This window comes from Lepidochelys olivacea (assembly GCF_965140295.1).
Source record: "Lepidochelys olivacea isolate rLepOli2 genome assembly, chromosome: 2".
NCBI lineage: Eukaryota > Metazoa > Chordata > Testudines > Cheloniidae > Lepidochelys > Lepidochelys olivacea.
The window spans coordinates 134,728,964-134,752,117 of record NC_140412.1 but is presented as its reverse complement, the minus strand read 5'-3'; the positions used below and the strand labels follow the sequence as shown (position 1 = coordinate 134,752,117).

The window sequence follows — 23,154 nt, the reverse complement described above, 5'->3', positions numbered from 1 at the left end:
TTGAGTGAATTTTGTAGATGAACTGGGGCACACCAGGAATCGGACAAGAGCCTTCCATTCTCTGATTAAGCAAAGTTTATTGAACACCTAAGCAAGCAACTATTAACCACTAACAGCACCCTAGCTTATGCATTCCTAGTAGCAAAGTCCCACAATGGAGCTGGCTAGGCATTGGAATAAGTCCTTGGGGTCTGCATTGATGGTATAGGTATAGTTTGACTTCTGTATTTGGGGGGGGGAGAGGGTGAAGGAGTAGGGGGTGTTGCTCAGCAGGAGATCCAGGTGCGAGTGGGTTGGGGAGCTCTGGAAGCAGGGGGTGAGGTTCGGTGAGCAGTCAGGTGTGGGAGGACTAGTGGGGAGGGGGTTGGGCAGACAGGGAGCAGCACCCCATGGAGTGACCCCTCCTCCCACAGCTGAAGAGTGATGGGGCAGGAAGTGAGGGGGACTGTAGAGTTTCCTGCAGTCACAGAGGTTCCTTCAGGTAGGTCTGACCCAGTCCCAGCCCACTTAGCTGGGCTGTACGCTGCATAGACACTTGGGAAGCAGCTCAACTGCTTGACTCTGCTCATCAGAAATGGGTCGCTGCCCTCCCCTTACACAGCCTATGAGGGGGAAATTGACTTGCTAGCAGAGAGCACCTGGCTGGCGTTGCCACTTGCCCCCTCAATATTCCTCCATATCCGCCCCCTCAAGGGACTGGGCGGCTGGGACCGAGCAGTACCTCCAGGCTTTGTGCCAGCTGGAGCTTCTCTCCCACCCTCCCCTTATGCAAACCACGTGTGGGAAACTGCCCAGCAGGCACAGAGCTCCGGGCTCACTGCTCAACACACCCCTCCCTGCCCTGAATGTTCCTCTGCAGGGAGGAAGCAGGGCTAAGGGAGAAATCTGAGTGCCTCCCCCATGCATCGCCTTTGCTGTGTATCCAGTTTTTGGGGGGCAATGTCCCCATGACCCCATATTTGCTGCTTATGGTTGATGTATCTTGATGGTTCCCTGCAGAGTCTCAGTGGTCCCGCAGAGTCCAAATGTCTCTTCAGTCTGTCCTTTATACACTTCTGTGCATGCTACATTGTCCAGACAACCACATGGTTATGTGCTCTTTCCAATTCTCTGGAACCTTCTCTATTTTGCTTGCTACATTCTCCTCCCTTCCCTTTGGCTGGTTCTAACCAGTCTCAGATAGTTTTATCATGATCTTCTATAACCTAGCAGGCCCTGAGCAACTTTAGTCAGGCTTAACCCCCTTTTAATCTATAACAATCCCCTCCTTAACAGCCAGTTGATTTCAATGAGGCTGTCACTAAATTAGTATTGGTCCCATATGGGGCAAGTTTCCATCTCCTCAATGCCTAGCGGGCTGCAGCCACGAATGGAGCATTTTTGTTCTTGGTGGCAATGCTTGTATCCCACTCCAGCTACCTCATGAGGCGATGTATGATTGGATATTGTCAGGTTGCCTACTCTAATTGTTGCTTTACCTGCCTTATCCAACTCTCTCTCTATATAAACACAATTAAAATCACAATTTGTATTATTATACTTGGATGTAAAAGGATATTGAGCATCTTAGTAGGGGGGGACTATCAAAACAGTGTTTCCCACCACAGATGTTCTCCAATCTTTTTTATTCTCTCTAGTATTGTTTTATGTTTGCCCCGTTACGGTGTACAGTAATTAAAACGCTCTTTGCATTCTCTTTAGCCTTTGTTACCAATTGATGTGTATTCTGATGGTCTAGAAGTTTTGCCATTAGTGACAAATTCATACCAATAGGCATGGGGTGTAAACGTCAATATACGCTCAAATTTTCAATTAACTGACATGTAAACACTGGTAAAGTTTACATAAAATCACAATCTTCAATTTTTATAACATTACAAACACACATGTTGGAATCATTATATACAGTTTGATTATACATTCCGTTAGTTATTACATATTTAGAAATGGTTCTAAAACATACATATCCTTTTCCTATGTACACCACTTCAGTCTTATCAGTCTCTTCAGGATGTACTTTGAAATGGCATACTCCTTCATTGATATTAAAACGTGCGTCGCTAATCTTAAAAACATTGTCTTCACATGTAAATCGTTGTCCTTGCTCTACAATACAGGCTTCTAAATCTATTCACTGCCATTTATCATTGTTCCATACGTCCCATACCTTATGGTCTATTGGATAAAGTATAGAACCCGTTTGATTAATAGCTGGGGCTACACCTTTTCAACAGCAGTGTCTGCTATTGTGACTAGTTAGACAACAATTGAATTGATACTAACATCCTTTTGAAGGTTCTATCTAGCCTCAATCAGTTTTACCATGACTTTCTGTAACCTCCCAGGCCCTGGGCAACTTAGAGTCAGGCTAACCCCCTTTTAATCTACAGTACCTCTCTCCCTGCAGTCTTTGGGCTGCACCCTGTTGGCGAACTGTATGCAAAGAAGGAAACACTGGGATGTGCTGAGTCCCACCCCCCTGAGAGTGCAGGGAGAGGTACTGTGCAGCAATGTGGGCTTCAGTGCCCCTGCTCCCATAGAAAGTCTAGGCATCTGGACTGCACTCTCCCTCTCTCTGCAAGGAGTTCTGCAGGGGTGTAGCCAGGGAAGGCAAGTCCCAGTGCTTACTTGTGTGGCAGCTGCCTCACAAACTTGCCTTTCACTTATTAGCAACCGCCGGATAATAGCAACTTTTTGCTGGCGATTGAGAGATTGATAAGTGGAATCTACTGTATGTGGGGGGAATCCTCAGCCATTAGGGTCCCCCCACCCTCACAGTTAGCCAAGAAAACTGGCAGACCCTATTAGCAAGCAGAGAAGTCTGAAGTGTGGCCTGAAATCCAGAGATTAGACTGATCTGATTCACCCATTGTTCAGATACTTGTGGTTGGTATTATATTTTATTTATTTCCAATTATTGAAATGTATTTGATGTTAACTCCCTGCAGAAACCGTAGTGAAATTTGAAGATGTTTAGGATAGGAAGTGTGTAATTCCTTCTGAGGAAAAGAAGAATGGGGGACACCAAATTGTTTAGTTACCTCATTTACCCCCAGGTGGATATTCCAGCAGCAGGTGCCAGAGTGGCCTCTAGATATCAAACAAGCACATTGCTCCTGAAAACCAAAACTACAGCTAGCAGCTTGGAGACCCCTGGTAAGATCATGCAGTTTCCTTCCCTGTGTGCTGCAGCTCTTTGTTTACACACTGGGTGGGAGGATTTGTCTACATTTGCTGACCATGTCACTTGTGAAATCTCCCCTTGCTGAAATGCAGATATATTGCTTCTCCCAACTTCGTAACTGTCAAAAATATTTTAAAAATATTACCTTTGTCTATCTAGCAAGATCTGTTCTTTATAAACTGAGACTGCTTAATTATCATTTTTACCCTTCAGGAATTTAGAGCTATACAAAATAAGGATTTCTTTAGGCAATTTTTTTTATTTAGTAAGCTAAACTTTGTAATTTATTGATTTATTTTAATGGGAGAATGAGAACAGGTTAGTGTTTAAGTTCCAATGTGGATTCATGCAAGAAGTCTGAATTACATCTAGGTCTCTTCAGTATAGGAATCTGAAGCCTGAAGTACATCAAACCCTTCATTGAAGCTGTAAGGTATGAAAAATGTGTATAGCCTTCTCAAGGACAAATACAAGGATTGCTTTAGTAGTAGTTCAAATAGACTCTTGTTCTGCATAGTAAATTTCATATTATATTTCACAATTGAAAAACGTGACCAAGAAATGCCCCTCTTAAAATACATATGATTAAATGAAAGAATTTGTCATGTACTTATACTTTCACCATTACAAAAGCAAGTCAAAACAGTATGTAGAACAGGATGCAATAAGCTTCTTCAAACAGCTGGAGACCGGGCCACACAGCGTTACATTACATAGCATTTGTTCAAGTCGGTGTCTTAATACTGAAATGAATCTAGTCTTATTCTGTCTGTGTCATGTCTCTTCTGGTTAAATAAACAGTACCATTTAAAAATAAACATTCAGTTTTACATGACACTGAACCTATAAGTTCTTTCTAATGCAATATATTCTTTTCATAAGATTATAACTGTTTAGGGTGCAATTCTGCCTTTCCGGCATTTCCAGCACTAAGGGGCAGTCCAGAGGTGCAGCTCTCAGTGGGAACTCCTAGATGTCTGATGTCTTTTATAGGCACCAAGGCACAGGATGTCAGAGAAAGTATTGTCACTGCATCATTGTTTCACAAGCCATGCGCCGCTCTCTTGCAGAGGCAGCTCTGCAGGCATGTGGGCTTGGAAAAGAATGGAAAAAAATGTCCATGCGCTACACTGGATTACGATGGTCAGATCAAGATCAATTTAGGGAAGGCAGGGCTATTATAAAAGGGGTTTTTAGTAGGTTATTCATGTGGACAAGATGACATTCAACCTGCAAATCACAACCTACTGCATAAGTGTTAAAATAATTGAAAAGACTGATATATTCAATAGGAAGAAGATATTTGGAAAACAGTAAAGCTAGGAAGACTTAAGCATGGCAGAGGATAGCATTCTGAATAAGAACTTACAATGAGATGGTGGCAAAAATAGCCAGTGTGATCTGCAGATGTGTGTGCTGATGCATCATGGAAAGTAGACAATCCATTTTTGTGTGGCATTGGTGATCCTGCATCTAGAATCCTTCAGTTCCAGGCATACCAATATGAGAACAAAATTCTGACAAATTCATACAAGACTAGGACTATCAATTTTGCACTCGATTACACCACGGCCTACGTTGGTCATAAACATTTTTTCAGAATGGTGTTCAGACAGTTGCTGGATATTTGTTACTTTTAATCTATTTAAATTTATTATACAGTGCTGCTGTTGTTTTTGCTCAAAGCAAAACGGTTTCCATGCTATTTAGCCTGACTTGAGGGGATGCAATGCTGTTTGATTCATGAACCATGTTACTTGACAGTTAGAAAGAGCTCCTGAATTTCAGTGCAAGTTAGTAGATGCCTATGGAGGCTGAAGATCTTTGCTAATCATAAGCAGGCAGAATCTGTATATTTTTTCTAGTTACCAAGTTAGACAGGAATAGATACTCCCACATTCAGATCTCCCTTTCGAAAATAGATACAAATATGGAAAGTTTCACTGATTTATTTTTTTTTAATTCTGTCTTACGGTATGAGCTAAATTGCTTGATGCAGCTATTTTAAAAATGTACAGTAATAGACGGTAATTTTCTTAATATCAAAAACCACATTAAGACTCTGAAGAAGTCTAGTCAATGTAGCACCATGACACACAGTCTCCAATAAGAACTAAAGATGTGCAGAATTTTCTTCATGCTGAATTGGAATTTAATAACACAGCTCCTTTTTATTGATACAATTTGTGTGTGTAACTCCCGATGCACAGAAAACACTCCCCAAACATCTATCATAAGATCTTCAGATGAGGACATGGGCAAGTTGTCTGAATTAGCCATCAGTCACCAACAAGCATTCCTGAGGTAAATTCTGTCGAAATTACTTCATATCTGTTCAGCATGTCTGTATGAAATGCCCTAGAAAGAAATTCAAATTGACAGACACCCAGCTAGAAATATTGAAGGTTCAGTGGAAATCAGCTGTCAATGACTATTTCATCTAGAACTCTAGACTTCTTGTTGGTTTATGACATATTTCTCATAGGTTTTTAATCTTTGCTATTAAATTTTAGTCCCACTTTACCAAGTTTTGCGGTGGTATTCCATTGTAGGGTTTTTTTGTTCCAACTTTACTACAGCTGTAGTAGGAATATTGGACTTGGTTCAACATTACAGCCATCCAATTTTACACCAGAGTAACAACATTGATTTCATCAGCGTCTCATCAGCATAAAATTGGAGCAAGGCAGCAATGAATCAGACCCATTGTTCGCTCTTAAAGTGGCAGGACAACAGCACAGTAAAATAGTTTTCCATTTCCATGTTTATAGTTGGGCCAGTAGGAGGGAATCATGGACCTTTCTATCCTATCCTCTCAGGAGGGAAGAACTAAATCCACTAAGTTCAAAATTTTACAAATCTTTTATACATTTTTTTTGGTAGCTCACAAACCAGTTGTGTACTCCTTTTCTTTTTGCGAATACAGACTAACACGGCTGTTACTCTGAAACCTCTCCTCCTTCTGTAATTCAAATTTTGTTTTTTTCCCCCTCTGTGGTAATTCATTATTTTTTTGTTAAAAAATAAAATTCCAAAGCCTTTTCAGTTAAAGGGAAACCTTTTAGGAATAAAATAGCATGTTACCCCTAAAATAAAGGCCAGTCCAGTGGGGTAGGTGCCCTGCATATGATTTACACCTCATATTGTAGGTAAGATTGTTCGTAGAGCAGTGTGGGTGTGCAAAGGGTCAGAAAGAGCACCAGGAACTTCCCTCTTTACACCTGCACTTGGACCAAGCGCAATGATAGTCTTTGCACTCTCTGGCAGGAAGACAATATGAGGCTTGTGCTCGGCTGCATGGTTTGCTAGGTGCTAGATTATCTAAATTGGATAGGGGGTGGCAGAGCAATGCCCTTGTTCCCTACATACGAAATAATCAGTAGAGCTGTCTGGGTACCTCCTGGAGCTCTTTCAGTGGGGAAGTGCACCTCCACACACTGCTAATGAGAGGGAGGGTTGTGCTTTAAATGTACAGTGTTTCCCTGTATTAGTATTTTAGCTTGTCTTCTCTCCTCTGATCTCATCTACATTCTTTCACAATGTCACTGTAGTGCAACATTTGCCCAATAATGCCTGAGTCCAAGTCGAGCTCTGAACCCTCAATATGTGAATTAGCCTGACCTAAACAAACCATTCCTCAAACTAATTTTCCCTCTGATACGCTCTTTTGTTTTTAAAATAGGCAGATAGGTAGCTCCTCAGTACTTCAAATACTTGTTTCATTATGCAACATCAAACATGATCTTTGAGTGAATAACAGCCATCATTTATCATAAAGGGCAGCCATCCAATACATGGTGTTTGGGCAACATCATCACTTTAGGATCCTGCCACACTTTGTATCTGTTTACTAACCATTCAAAAACTGAATGCTCCAAAGTGAGCATATATTACATGTTCACAAATTCAGGGTAAATTCATCTAACTGGAAAGAATCTGCACAAAGCTCCTAGTCTAAGCCTTTGTGGGCATGACAAAGATACAGTGATAATAGATCAGGACCTGTAGGCAACTTACGGTTTTGTACTAACTGCAGGGCTGAAATCCTGGCCCCAGTTGAAGCCAATTGCAAAACTCCCACTGACTGAAGTGGGGCCAAGACTTCATCTCAGGAGAGCAAATTAACTGCTAAAAATGCAAAATCACTTTATGATCTTAGTAGAATGTGTGCTTTAACGGCAGTCTTTTGGTAGGAAACAGTTACTGTCCAATTTTCTTCTCTGACTGCATGTCTCACTTGTAATCAATCAGGTTTTGTCCGAGCAAGGACTTCAGAACCAGACCATGAGTAGAACTGCATTAGGATTTGGCACTGCATTAAGGTGATTATAATCATATTAAGATTTTCAAGAACCCCAAATACTTAACTGAAATCCTGAAATTTTGTATTTTCTTATTAAATGTTAAAGTATGTATAGTCTGTTGGATTAAATGATGCATCTTTCATATCCTGGAGCTACTTTCTTCATCTGCTTTTCATCCAATTCTTTTCCCGTCCTTTCCCATTATTTTGTCTCAGGCCTTGCTGTACCTAAAAGGTGTCTGGGTTTCTGTGGCATGAGGCTCTGTAAGGTTTTTTTTGTTCATTTGTTTTTTAATCTTTTTCCAGGACTTTCCAGGTGTGTAAACACCTTTAATATATATTAGCACTGAGAGGTCTTCTCTCTCCCATGTGCATCTGTGTAACTCCCATTAATGATAATGGTGTTTATACTTTCATATTAAGAGGAAAAGAGACTCCTTAAATATAAGCAGATCTGCTTTAATCAAATTGTTTATGCAATCTTTACCTGCCATATTTTTAAAGAATTTTTATTTTTTTTACCATATTCCAGTCAAATCTGTAATGACGGTAAAGCATCGTACAGATGCAAATCAATGAATGCAAATATCTTTAGGCTACAATCCTGCAAACACTTACACATGTGCTTAACTTTGATTTCACTGTGACTACTCATAGTAAAGTTAAGCATGTGCATAATTGTGTGCAGGATCAGGGTTTTTTATATAACCTTTGAATACCAAACATTCAGTAAAGTGGGCAATAAATATCCTCCCTTAACAGGAGTGGAGAAAAACTGAGATTTTTTTTACATAATAAAGGTTAACTATTATATATCGTGAACAAATTCTAGTGAGAATCACTTATGTAAATATCAATTTTCCTAAGAAGTTTTTAAATGAATTATGATCAGAGATTAGATAAGGATGGGAAACATATATGGGGACGAGTCCATCAATATGCTTTATATTAATTCAAGATAGGTTAACATAAAGTACTGATATATCTGTGATGCCATGTGTACATTGCATAGATTTAACTACTGTTCCTTTTTTTTTCAGATAAGTCCATTGACACCCTCCCTGTATACCTACACATTTATACTTAGTGAAGTTCCGATTGTATGTCCTTTTCTTCTGTTTTCATCTTTGAAGAGTCATACTTTACCTTCTCTCCCTCAGATTGTCTTGTCTGTCATTCCCTAACTAAAAGGTTATTTCAATTTTAATTACTAACAGCATTTTGTTAACCCTCTCTGATCACTTGGGATTATATACTTAAATATATTGAAAAGGACAAGTACTATCAATCCAATGCTTTCCTACACACTATTTTATTTTTACTTGAGCAGTTTGTGGCTAAAAAATTCGAAGAATTTGCTTTTCACTACTTACTGGACTTTTAAAATGATATTTAAAGGATTTTTAGGGGTCATATGCATTTGATAGATTAGTGAATAAGATCATTAGTGGGGATGTGTCTAGGTCTTGACATCCATGAAAATAACGAGTAACTTAGATAACTGGTGCAGTCTGAGGCTTTAATTAAGCTTTAGTTTCACCCTAGGAGGTGGGATACATCAGTTGCCAATGGCTGGATCAAGGGTGAGTCTGGGTTATTGTAAGCCTCATATGTGAAAGATCTGAAAACAGAAGCAGCTGCTGTTGAGCTTGGCTGGCACAGTCACTGCCATGAGCATTATTAACAGTCTAGCTGCTGGCACTTTTGTATTGGTTTGGCTGGTCAAAAAAACAGAGTGCCTTGGAATCGACACAGAGTGTAAACCTTCTTTAATTATCAAAGGCCAAATCCTGTGGCACCCTGTGAATCCACAAAGGAATAAAACGCATGTCGGTAGCACCAGGACAACGCTGTGCAGCTTCACACCCAGAGTATGGGGCAGAATCTGCAAAGCAGGTCTCCACAGCTCACTAAAATCGATGAGACTGAGGAAGGAGCACAAGGCAGAGATATCCTGCAGGGCTGGCAATTTGCAAATAAGGCTGACTCTTTGATCATCAGGGTGCCAACTCTCTGAACCCAGTCTGATTCCAAGATAAGTCACGTCAGTAAGAGCCATCTGGACTTTTTCAGGGTTGATCATAAACCCTGACCCATGGACCTTTCCCAGTACAGCATCCAGAGTCTCTAAATTTGCCTGCCTGGTGGTGCTGGAAATTAATATGTCATCAACATAACTTAGGATATATTCTGTGTTCCTTATGTCCCTCCACATTCCAGAGACTTGCTTATGACAAATAGAGGGGTGTTTTGCAGCCTTTGTGGGATTCTGCTGAATGTGTATTATTGTCGCTCATAGGTAAACGCAAACTTATGGTGGGAAGTTGCATGGAGGGATATTGAAAAGAATGTGCTTGCCAAGTGAAGCACAATAAAGCATCTTGCCCTGATGTGTAATTGCTGCCATAATTTCATTATATTTGGCCACTACCAGAGTGGGGTGGAAGATGGCAGCCTTCACAGGGCCCACTTTGTTAAGTGAGAATTCACAATGAATACCATCAACTCGGCCACCGAACATTGCTCAGCAATCTCCCAGTTATCAGAGCAGCAACTCAACTCAACTACCGGAGCAAGCCTACGTTTTACATGGTTTAGCTCACTGTGGTCCACTGTTAGGTGCCAGGTTTTGTGGTCCGCCTTAAACACTGGCCAAATAGGGGAGTTACAGGAGCTCTCTGTTTCCCTGACCACCCCTTGCTGAACTAGGGCCTTGATGGTAGGTTCTAGCCCTTCTATGGCAGCAGCAGGGTACCTATACTGCTTTAAAGGCCTTGGGTCGGGTCCATCCATCCAAACCGCCGCTACAATTTTGCCATATTGCAATATGTGTGTAGCTAACGCTCCTGGATATTTCATTACCACTTCAGTTATGTCAGATTCCCATTTAGGCATAATGATATTTTCTGGAGCCTTCAGGGCAGTGACCCAATGAGGCGCTGGTATTAGGCCATGCTGATTTGCTTTCTTGCAGTGGATCAGCTGTCTGTTAGCTAAGTCCATGATCAAATTTAGCTTTGCCAAAAGGTTGATTCCCAGGATGCCCTGGATGCCAAAGGTGGCTCGGGTTGACTCTGGGTATAGTGCACTTAATAGATCTTGTAAAGGGCCTCATGCTGCTACCCCCATTAAAATCCCTCTAGGATCCTTCTTGTTGCTACGGGAATCGGTTTTATTCTAGGTTCTTCCATGGAACACAAAAGGGAAACAGGCACCCATGTCTACCATCATAGGTTGGCTTAGTTCCCCCGAACTCTCCCTCCATGGTGACCATTGTTACAGGTCTTCCCCAGCTATCATGGAATATGGGAGCCTTATCTGGGGAATGAGGGGGAGTCCGGTCCCATCACAATACGATGGAAGAGGTGGCTGCCTGTTCTGGTTGGCTCTTTTTATTTAGAGCCTACCTTTGCAGAAGCTCTTCAGTGGGCAGCCTGTCAAAATCTTCTCTGTTTTCAAACACAGCAGCTGTTTCCACACCAGGTTGTGGAATGCTTTCTGTTCCTCCCGGTGCAGGCTGCTTGATTGTCCTTCTCAATTTTGGTGAGATGCTGCTAGTCTTTTAGTGCTTTGGGAATAGCTGGGACTTCCCTGAGAACTTTTCCTGAACTCCTTCTTTCCCTTCTCAGTTACCACAGACACTCGTTTTCTGGGGGCAGACGATGGGAAAACTTCCCGCTGAATTTCAAATGACTTTCGCAGGTGATTTTTGATCTCCCTCAGAGTGATTATCTGGGGATCCTGTGCTCCCAGGGCCACCTTGAGCATAGGGGTGAGTCCTTGCCAAACTGCCTCTCTAAATTTGGGAGTGTCATAGGATGATGCTCCAGATGGCCAATAGAGGAGGGTTTCTTTTTTTTCTGTTTAAATATTTCTCTGGACATTCAGTGGCCCATTGGTGCTCAGAATAATAACAGCCAATCATGTTCTGGCGCAGATAATAAAATTTTAAAATGCCTTCATATAACTGCAGATTGGAATCTATATCTGCAACCTGAAGTGTCCAGGGAGGGCACTAAAACCCTCCCCTGACACTTGGCTATGAGGTCGTTCAGGTCCTGCACCTGCGTCTATTGTCTCTCAATCTGTGATGAATGAATCCTATTCTGAGCCTTGATTGCCTCCACTCTGCAACCCGTCTTTTCTAATTCTATATTACAAGCCTTAAACAGATTTTCCAGTTCCTGAACCCTATCTGCCAGTGTTGTGCTATACTTATTTAGCTCCACACAGACTGAATACAGGCCATAAATCAGAGCCCACTTTTTAACCTTCTTGGAAGACTTTGGTTTATCCTGGACGAAAGCCTCCCACTTTGGGGTCAGAGTGGCAAATGAGTCCCTCCCCTGAAACAGTCCCTCTCCCCAGAGGCTCTTCCCTTTTCTCAATAAGTACACACCAAACACAAGGGAATTTTTATTCTGCTCCGGCAGCCACCTGGAGGATCCATAGGTCTGTATGTTCATGGTGGCTGGTGTGACAGGAACCGCCAGGACCATGGGCTGTATTGCCCACTACCAGGGCTGGATTACTCTCCTGTGGGCCTGGGGCTATTAGATTTTGTGGGGCCCCTGTATACAAGTCTTTTTCCTGGGAGGGAGTTTGGTGAAGGAGGGGTCTGGGGCAGGGGATTGGGGTGCAGGAGTGTGTGCGGGGTCTGGGAGGGAGTTTGGGTGCAGGAGGGGGATCCTGATCTGGAGCAGGGGGTAGGGGTGGAGGAGGGGGGTGCGAGGTGTAGGCTGGGAAATGCTTATCACAGGCGGCTCCCGGCTGGTGGCACAGCAGGGCTCAGGCAGGCTGCTTGCCATAGCCCCACGCTGCTCCCAGAAGCAGCCGGCTGCTAGCATATCTCTACGGCCACTTGGGGGAGGGGGACAACGTGTCTCTGTGTGCTGCCCGCAAGCACCAACCCCGTAGCTCTCATTGGCCAGTTGAAGACTGTGCTGGGGGTGGGGGCAGCGCACGGAGCCGCCACCCTCACCAGGGGCTGCAGAAATGTGCTAGTAGCTGGCTGCTTCTGGGAGCGGCATGGAACCACGGCATGCAGGCAGGCAGCCTGCTGAGCGCCCAGCGGTGGACTTTTAGTGGCCCAGAGTTGGAGATCTCTGCCTGTGATTTATTTTTGCGGGGCCCCCCTTGAGCCGGGGCCCTGGGCTGCCGCCCCTAAAGCCCCTGCCTTAATCCGGCCCTGCCCACTACTAGTGCCCTATTTGCTTCGCAGCAACAGTTGAACACACCTGACACTGGCCGGCATGTGCTGGAGACAGGAATATCTCCCCCAGTGGCAGTATCTGCTACTTTACTGGTGGGCTTGGTTATGTCCGGCTTAAGCCAAACTGGTCTCAGTGTCCACGCTGGCCAGGACAAGATGATTTGTTCCCCCTAATCCTGCATCTATCATGGGGTTGTTACAATCCCAAATGAAAACACACAATGGGGTAAGGCGCAAAACAGTTGACAAGATTTATTAAACTAAGGTAAGTTAACAAAGAGTAGGACCCCCAAACTTGTAGGACCAGGTATAAGCAAACTTGGCAGCTAACATATAAAGAGAGCATGAAGGTCAGACCTACCCTAAGTACACAGGTAGATGGTGAGAGTTACTGAGATGTCACTATACCATATCTCCCTCCATGCTGCAACCACCATTCCAGAGGACATGCGTCCATGCTAATGACAGATTCTGCTCCATAACGATCTAAAGCAGTGCAAACCGACAAATGTTCATTTTCATCATCTGAGTCAGATGCCACCAGCCAAAGGGTGATTTTCTTTTTTGGTGGTTCGGGTTCTGTAGTTTCTGCATCAGAGTGTTGCTCTTTTAAGACTTCAGAAAGCATGCTCCATACCTCGTCCCTCTCAGATTTTGGAAGGAACTTCAGATTCTTAAAACTTGGGTTGAGTGCTGTAGCAATCTTTAGAAATCTCACATTGGTACTTTCTTTGTGTTTTGTCAAATCTGCAGTGAAAGTGTTCTTAAAACAAACAACATGTTCTGAGTCATCATCCAAGACTGCTGTAACAGAAAATATATGGTTTCAGAGTAGCAGCCGTGTTAGTCTGTATTCGCAAAAAGAAAAGGAGGACTTGTGGCACCTTAGAGACTAACCAATTTATTAGAGCATAAGCTTTCGTGAGCTACAGCTCACTTCCTCAGATGCATATCGTGGAAACTGCAGCAGGCTTTATATATACACAGAGAATATGAAACAATACCTATTCCCACCCCACTGTCCTGCTGGTAATAGCTTATCTAAAGTGATTTCCAGCACAAATCCAGGTTTTCTCACCCTCCGTGGAGGGTGAGAAAACCTGGATTTGTGCTGGAAATCACTTTAGATAAGCTATTACCAGCAGGACAGTGGGGTGGGAATAGGTATTGTTTCATATTCTCTGTGTATATATAAAGCCTGCTGCAGTTTCCACGATATGCATCTGAGGAAGTGAGCTGTAGCTCACGAAAGCTTATGCTCTAATAAATTGGTTAGTCTCTAAGGTGCCACAAGTCCTCCTTTTCTTTTTTAGAAAATATATGGCAGAATGTGGGTAAAACAGAGCAGGAGACATACAGTTCTCTCCCAAAGAATTCAGTCACAAATTTAATTAATTATTTTTTAAATGAGCGTCATCAGCATGGAAGCATGCCCTCTGGAATGGTGGCTGAAGCATGAAGAGGCATACGAATGTTTAGCATATCTGGCACGTAAATACCTTGTAATGCTGGCTACAAAAGTGCCATGTGAACACCTGTTCTCATTTTCAGGTGACATTGTAAATAAGAAGAGGACAGCATTATGTCCCGTAAATACAAACAAATTGTTTGTCTGAGCGATTGGCTGAACAAGAAGTAGGACTTGAGTGGACTTGTAGGCTCTATAATTTTACATTGTTCTGTTTTTGAGTGCAGTTATGTAATAAAAAAAATACATTTGTAAACTGCACTTTCACGATAAAGAGATTGCACTACAGTACTTGTTTGAGGTTAACTGAAAAATACTATTTCTTTTGTTTATCGTTTTTAGCGTGCAAATATTAGTCATCAAAATAATAAGATAAAGTGAACACTGTACACTTTGTATTCTGTGTTGCAATTGAAATCAATATATTTGAAAATGTAGAAAAACATCCAAAAATATTTACTACATTTTACTTGGTATTCTATTGCTCACCAGTGTGATTAATCACAATAAATTTTTTTGAGTTAATCGCGTGCGTTAACTGCGATTAATCGACAGACCTAGTTACAAAAGATATGGCCACTGAGATTGCTATGGATGTTAACATAGCATTAACTATTGACTCATTTATTTGATTTTTATTGATTATGTTTCCTAGAAATTGCATTTTAGCAATATTAACTCAAAGCTATCTTTCCCCCTGGTAATTGTGGTATGTAGTTTGTAAGTAGATTCCTTTACACTTATAAAACATATTTTTATTAACTATATAGTGCATGTGTTCTCTCTCTTTCTCATGCCCACCCACCCACACGCACATAGACATCAGTACTAAAAGCCACGACTGCTTCTCATGCCTTGGTGGGTGCCAAATGAGCCAAATAGCCTCTATACAGCTAGTAGAATTCTCAGCTCTCCCGTGACAACTTTTACAGTGCAGTTATCTTGTCAATATGGAAAAAACTCTGTGGCACATTGAGGATTTGGGAGCAATGTAAAATAAAAATATTGTATACAATTAATAATTCAAAGGATACTCTACTGGTAGGACAGTAAGGAGAAAGTCAAGCGGCAGCAGGGAGTGGTAAACACATCTATGGACCCTTCTGCATATGACATAGGGTCCTGCTATTAAGTAAATTACCTACACGTCTCAGCTAATGGAAAACAAAACCAAAGACCACCTTATCTTAGCCTTCCTTACGATGCAAAAGAAAGGATGGGAAGGAAAGCCGTGTCCTTTATAGAATTCACATTTTAAAATCCCACAGCCCCAGTTAAGGTTATAATTTCACCAATCATGAAAGGTGAAGACTCTAGTGAATTGTGAAGTTCCTCTTCGCATTTTTATTCTTTACCTGAAGAATTGACAGAGAATCCCATCTATAATACACAGGAAATGCTTATAATGCCATATTTATTTGTGAGAAGAGGGGCTCTTTTTAGTTGTTACAATTTTAACAGTGGTAAAGCATCAGCCAGAAAGGTTTCTATTTATATTAGGTTTCTTTCCACTGTCTGCTGTTTATTTTTATGAGTATCTTTGGGATGGTTACCCTGGTAACCAATGTGGGCATTGGCTGTAAATGACTGTACTGTAAACTCACACTTGCAGGGCTTGTAATGTTTGGAAAATAATTATTTTAATGGTAAAAAGAGTGGGGTGGAGTTTGCTAGGAAAAATTAAAGAGAAATTACTACTTACGTTCTCCCTCCTTTACTCACTCTTAACTTCTGTTGCTGCACTTCATGCCAATACTAGCCTCTGTTAGCTACAGGAGAGAGCTAAATCTGTGACAGTACTTTCAGTGGATTTTGCAGTTTTATCCATTTTAAAAGCAAAGTCACATCTTTCATGGCCATGTTGCAGCATGTGTGTTCTGGAATGGTTTGCTGTATCTGAAGTGAGGTCATCTAAATACATAATGTCAACTAGTTTTATTTCAGCAAGATTCAAATTCCAAAAGGCTACCAAAATGCACTTTTCCATCTACCTCTTCTAGGCCTCCAGTTCTGTAATTCTGCATAGAGCTGCCCCTAACGTTTAGAATAGACAATATTTTATTAGCCATTAATGAAATGACTGTTTATATTGTAGAGGGAAAGGAAGCAATGTAAAGGCCTGCATTTTTTTAAGCCATAAAGGGATAATAGACAGATGAAGGCAAACTCTAAATATTAGGACATTCGTGCTTTGGGATTACGTTTGCATTTTTATGTATTTTACTCTTGAAGCAATCATTCTATTTTATTGTGATATAGCAATCAACACTCACCAAGCTATCTACACATACTGCAACATTAAAAAGTTACAGTTGGCAGCATTATTTACTGATTGTAGCACAGTAAGATCTTAAAATAGGAGTCAAAATTATTAGACTAAAGCAAAAATCTGTCACATTAAGAGTACTAAGTACTGTCTAATAGATGCAAAAGTGATTTTGTAAACCAACTGCCCCAACCACACATATGTATATTATACTGGTAGCTGAGAGTGCCTGTGGACACTTGAATTGACCATTATAACCCCTTGTTTCCATTTGATCATACATTTCTGAAAGTTTCACCAAGCAGGATGAAATTCCCAGGCCTGGTCTCTGTTCAAAGGAGGAGTTCAAAGGAAAGGGTGAACCAAATATGTGTTTAAAAATACATTTCCATAGACCCTTGCCTCACTCACTACATAAAACTCCGCAATGGTGAACCTTATTCAGTGTATACTGGTTGCTCATACCATCCAGGAAAGATATTCCATGGCTCCCCTCCCTGCCCCTCTCCATGTCTGTCCAGCTACAACCCACAAATTCAGGTGAAATCTCAAAAGCGCATTATAAACCTGATCTAATATTCCAGTCTGACTTCAGCGAACTTTGGATCAAGCCCTATTTTCAAAATGGAGGGGCTGATGACTACCTGATGGGAGATGTAAATGGTATTGTCACAACTCCCAGCGTACACTTCATTCTGATTTTCAGCATGAATGCCCTGTGTGCCTCATGGCACAGGGGAGTATAGGGCCTTAAGTAATCTGCCATCGTATCTCGTAAAACACAAATAAGAACTCGACTCTCAAAATACTTGATAGACATGAAGTTCAGTTATAGGACTCTACAATAGTCTGTAGCCCTTAAAGGGATCTCGATGTCATAGAAATCATTTTAAAAAATCCCTCTTCTTTTTGGCATCAAAATGTTTCAAGGTGGTATAAACAGCAGAAGCATTCCTTTTAAGGAATGAAGATACCCTTTGTATGCCACTGTCATAAAAAATGGTGCCTGGTAAACTTTGCACTGAATAAAATCTTTCAAAGATTTCTAAGAGGCACTAATGGTGCTTTAAAGAGATGTTTTAATGTGTTGTGTGATATGACGTATGGCATTCAAGTAGTGTATTTTAACTAATGGATCAGAACATGTGATGCAAAATCTATAGGAAAATACAGATGTCACTCCGTTAGAATATGTTATAAATTCCTACGAATATAAAGCGATAAAGGCATGCTGCTTTTTTTTTAATTGTATTGCTTCTTAATGTAGAAGGAAAACAATGATAGTTCTAAGATGTGCTATTTACTGTAAACTCCAGCAATTTAGTAAATAAAACTCTTAACAGTTGGGCTGTTCTAATATCGACACTAAAACCTATGTTAAAAATGTCAAACCACACTGATTAGTTCTCTCCTATAATGTGTATAAAATAATGTGTTATTTTTTGTGTGACTCATTGCAGCAAGAACTTAATATGCTCTTCACTTAAATCCTAGTAAGTTAGATCTGTACACATTACCAGTATGCATTGATAAATTGAGGCCATACCTACAAACAAGCTTTATGCCCTTTGAAGAATAAGTAAATCTTGCTTATTAAATAGGCATGCACTGGATCATGCAATAAAACATTTGGATTATTCTGGAGATCCTTGAACCAAAGACTTGCTTATTTCACAAATTAGCTAAGGAGTACAGCAGCCAATGATGTCACCAATTCATGCAGCACTAAAGGCATCTTAAAAGTACAGCAGGTGCCTTTTCCTGCTATTTTATAATGCTGTGTTCTGGATTTTTCCCGGGCATGGAAGATTAAAATGTCACCCGAACACTTTTCCATATTGGAGACAACCAACTGGAATCAACATACAGTAAAATTGGATACTGTCTTATTTTAATATGTTTATAAATGGCTAATAAATATTTTAATTCCTTTATAAAAGTAATTAACATTTTTTATCTTTTAAAAAAACCTCTACCATCTTTCCTGCCCTTCCACCTGTATAATTCTAACATTTATTTTAAGCGGTGGAATTTTAGGGTTTTTTGCAATGTAGCTTTCCAGTTTTGTTCTACCATAATGATTACATCAGCTATGTTTAAGTGATAAAGACATGAGTTTACAGGAGCAATGGAGTAAATGCATTAAGGAGGTGCTGTAGCACTAGCAGTTAATCATAGTATGCATCATCAAAATATCCTGGTGGTCTCGCAGGGACAATAAATTAGTAGTGATTTAGCTTTTATAAGCAAATGCAAGGGATGATCATTTACAAAAACATATGTTACTTCAGTTACAAACACATACAACAAGCTTAAACTCTCAGGCACCATAGGTTGGCAATAATTATCACTTGTAACAGAGGTAAGAAATTGAGTAGCATATATCTTTGTTATTATGAAAGTATCTATTTAGTATATAAGAGGCTGATCCTGTGCTTCCTGCCAGATTCTGAGCCCCCTCAACTCCCTTTGAGTGCAATGAGAAAGAGTCAATGGAAGCTGAAAGTGCTCAGCTACTCACAAGATGGGGATGTAAAGAACAAACATTATTGGAGCGTTTTTATAAATATATATTAGAATTAGGAAAGATGCATATCGTAAAACTTCATATTCTGTAAACATTCTCCAAAGCTGCTGAAGTATGTCTGGAACCAGACAAAGATTCAGACAATATTGTAATCAAATACTCTTCTTTCCCAGTCTTACTGTGTGGAGTATATTCTAATAGACTAGGATACACTGGATGATGATCTTATTTGACCTGGTGTTAGAATATTCTTGGTGTAAAAAATAAAGTGTGATGAGCTGCATTTGTCTGAAATGTTAGAAATGTCAGATTAATTCCTCATATGCACAAAGAAGGGATTCTGATTAAGTATGGATCTGTGGGAATTCAACCTCACTATAGGCGGACCTGGTAGCATTGTTATTATTAAGGTTTTCTGACACTTCCCATTATAAGATCCTTTATTGAGTTCCTTATAACTTTGCCAAACTAAGTGTTTGGGCTGAAATTTTCCATGCCCAGTGTCTGAAGTAATTGTTTTGGAAAATTCTAGCTAAAACTGTTCAGCCATTTCTGAGAACAAGGCTATGGAAAGATGCATTATTTTACAAATAAAACTGTTGACACTTTCTTTGGAAAACTCTAGTGTTCCTATGCTTGGGGCAGAGACTTAGAATTTGACAGAGGTGTGTGGCCTTTGTGTCAGGAATGTGTCTTGTGCTGTTCCTGTGTTTAGGGGCGGGGGGAGACCCAAATTTGGCCAAGTTATAAGCATATTGAAAAATTGCATTAAACACATGCTAAGTGGATTTTAGCAGTCAACATTTCTGAAGATTTCACACACCCTGAACATGCTCAAGCCTCTTACAACTCCTAAGATTTATACTTGGATACATTGTGCATGTACCATCTCCATAGAGTGATTTGGCATGCTTCATCCTCTCACAGCCCCTAAATGTGATAAGATTGTGCCATGATGGAATTTGTTTTTGTTTTTTTCAAATCACATTCAAAGAGTACTATTAAGGTTGTAAAGTCAAACACTCAGAAGTTAGGAAATGCCAAAATTAAGGTTGCCTTTTCAACCTTAATTCACCCCCTTGTTTATATACATTAGGATAGTCTTAAATGACATGATCACATACCATTTTTTCCACAGGGCCCTGTTTTCTTTGGTGCATAGGATGGACTTGTTCTGGGTGTGAATCTGGTTTGTATTGTAAAGGAGAATGTTGTCTGCTTTATTTATTGCAGAAGTTGGAAGGTATGTGGTGAATGTACCAGGAAACTGCAGGAAGAGAGAGGATGGTATCCAGTTTAAGGCAGTTGAATGCTTCCCTTTCACTGTACACATACAAACTGAAGAAAAAGTATTCCCATCTATGATCATCAAAATTTACGGATAGGTAAAGTAAGAAAAATTCTGCTTGAGAACTTATTAGAGTTTGACTTAAAGATATTTACTTTGTATATTTTGACATGGGTCATTGACAATTTGTGTTTCATTGGTTATAAAGCTTTTAACTTTTTTGAATTTCAGTGTCTACTCTCATTAAATAGCTAGTGGCTAACCCTGCCCCCCCCCAATAATTTTCCACAACTATGAAAATTTAAATGTTTAAAATAGAAAAATGCTTCAAAATATACATTAATCCATCAAAATCATAAAAAGAAAAATTGAATTCTGCCTAGCTTATATATAATGCTAAGTATTCTGAAAACTCTGTTCCCAGGCACTCCAGTTGAGCACCCACAATTAGTGGATACAGTCTCTCAGTGCCTCAGTTCCCAACTATAAAATGGGGATAATCCCACCCGCTTATCTCACAGTGGTATAGCAGAAATAAATTCATGAGTATTTGTGCAGCACTTAGATACTATAGTGATGAGCACCATAGTACTTGTATGCATGTGAATGTAAAATAGGGAGAAAATGCATCTTAAATTGCTAGCCTCTGGAGTGACTAGCTCTTCACAAATGAAGACTAGATTTCTCCACTGTGCTTTATTTATAACAGCAGCAAAAGCTATTTCACTTGCCAGCTGATGCTGTAGTAACAGACTTCCTCCTTTCAGTGTGTCACCATGTGAGATCAGTTTATACAAGGCTTCTTGTAAAGTATTGCCTAGCTTTACAAAGTGGACAGCTCTAATGTTTGTGCAGTAGATACTACAGACTTTGAAAGATTTAAGCTGTTCATTTTGAATTGTATAATTTAGTGTTCTGATAATAGTATCACTCAGATTTATGTTTTTTTTTAACATTGCTCCAGAACACCTGGAAAAGCAATCCCTCATCATACCCTACAGACTTCTAAAAGGCATAGTATGCCCAATATGTTCTTATAAAAGGGCTGCTTTGCTCCTAAAGGGTGAATTTTCATTTTGATGTCCCAAACTTGGCAAGTCTAATCCTAACCCTAACCCTAACCCTTTCACCTGTAAAGGATTAAGAAGCTAAGATAACCTCGCTGGCACTGACCAACATGACCAATGAGGAGACAAGATACTTTCAAAGCTGGCGTGGGGAGGGGAGGGAAACAAAGGGTCCTCTCCGTCTGTGTGATGCTTTTGCCGGGACCAGAGCAGGAATGCAGGTCAGAACTCCTGTAAAGGGTTAATAAGCAATCTAGCTAGAAATGCGTTAGATTCTGTTTTGTTTAAATGGCTGATAAAATAAGTTGTGCTGAATGGAATGTATATTCCTGTTTTTGTGTCTTTTTGTAACTTAAGGTTTTGCCTAGAGGGATTCTCTATGTTTTGAATCTGATTACCATATACGGTATTTACCATCCTGATTTTACAGAGGTGATTCTTTTACTTTTTCTTTAATTAAAATTCTTCTTTTAAGAACCTGATTGTTTTTTCATTGTTCTTAAGATCCAAGGGTTTGGGTCTGTGTTCACCTATGCAAATTGGTGAGGATTTTTATCAAGCCTTCCCCAGGAAAGGGGGTGTCAGGTTTGGGGGGATTTTGAGGGGAAAGACGTTTCCAAGTGGGCTCTTTCCCTGTTCTTTGTGTAACACTTTGGTGGTGGCAGCTTTTAACCTAAGCTGGAAATAATACGCTTAGGGGGTTTTTCATGCAGGTCCCCACATCTGTACCCTAGAGTTCAGAGTGGGGAATGAACCTTGACAGCGGCCCTACATCCTGCTGCTGACTGTGGCATAACATGTGGACCTGCTTCAGTTTCCCCTTTCAGAGTTCCCTGAAACAGTCCAAACAGCCTGTCTTAACCCAAATGACCCTTGCACATAAGTCCCAACACAGAATCTAGGCAATACATCAAACACAACCCTGGCATCCTTCACCATAATCCCTGATCTCCAGCACAGCTCTCTCTGACCCTTTGGCTTCATCTCTTCAGCTCTGCAAGTCAACAGGCAACTCATGCCACTGCCATCAGGCTTTAACCCTCTCCAGCCATCCTTGGCCTTGGCTCTCTGGCTCAGGAAGGACAGCTGGCTTAACCCCTCCACTGACTTCCTAGCTCTCAGTCCTTTCCAACCTCCTGCCCCTGGCTTTGGCTTTTGAAAGAAAGCAGGCTAGCCGTCCACTGGTTTCCTGATAATTCCCTCCTCTTTCCAGGGAACTCTCTGCTCTCTGCAGCTTTCCTCAGAGACCTCCTCCAGTCTCTGTACTCTGGCAGACCTAACTCACCAGGTCTCTCTCTCTCTCTCACTGAATCCCTCCCCTCAGATTTTCCACAGTGTTTTATCTCCCCAGGTGCTACCCTCTTAATTAGCCAAATGGGAGCCCCCCTTTCGGCATAGGAGAACTGGAACTAATTCATTTACAGGGCTAGCCACCCTGTGACAGTCACCCTGGCTGAAGCTTTGGCTGGGAGTTTAGCTGAGAGAATTGAAGAGGCTGGCTGGAGAGGGGCCTGGCTGGAGGCTGGGATTGAAGCAGCTGGAGGTCCTCTGGAGATTGGGCTGGGGCTGAGGACAGTCTGGCTGAGGACAGTGAGGGTGTGCTGTAGAAACGGGCTGGGTGGCAAGCAGGCTTGCTGGCTCTGGCTGCCCCCCTCCCCCATTGAAATGTTGAATGTTGAAACTAATAGATTGGGAGAGGGGAAGAGAAAGTTGGGCTATGAAGGAGAAGAAACGGGAATGGTCTCAGATCAGGAAAAAATAAAAAAGACTAGAAATATCAGGATTTGAAGAAGAAGGAATGAATACAAATGAAAAACAAAAACAGGATAAAATTCTAAT

General features: G+C 41.0%; 1 protein-coding gene across 1 annotated transcript in view; it reads left to right on the top strand.

Moving 5' to 3' along the window:
- The window catches only part of LOC311515465 (uncharacterized protein), a 297,106-nt gene extending 276,767 nt beyond the window's left edge, over positions 1–20,339 (top strand). Inside the window, exon 4 of the transcript XR_014710144.1 lies at positions 20,194–20,339. The gene's annotated coding sequence lies outside the window, so the exon portion shown is untranslated. The remainder of the gene's footprint in view (positions 1–20,193) is intronic.
- Positions 20,340–23,154: the final 2,815 nt, after the last annotated feature.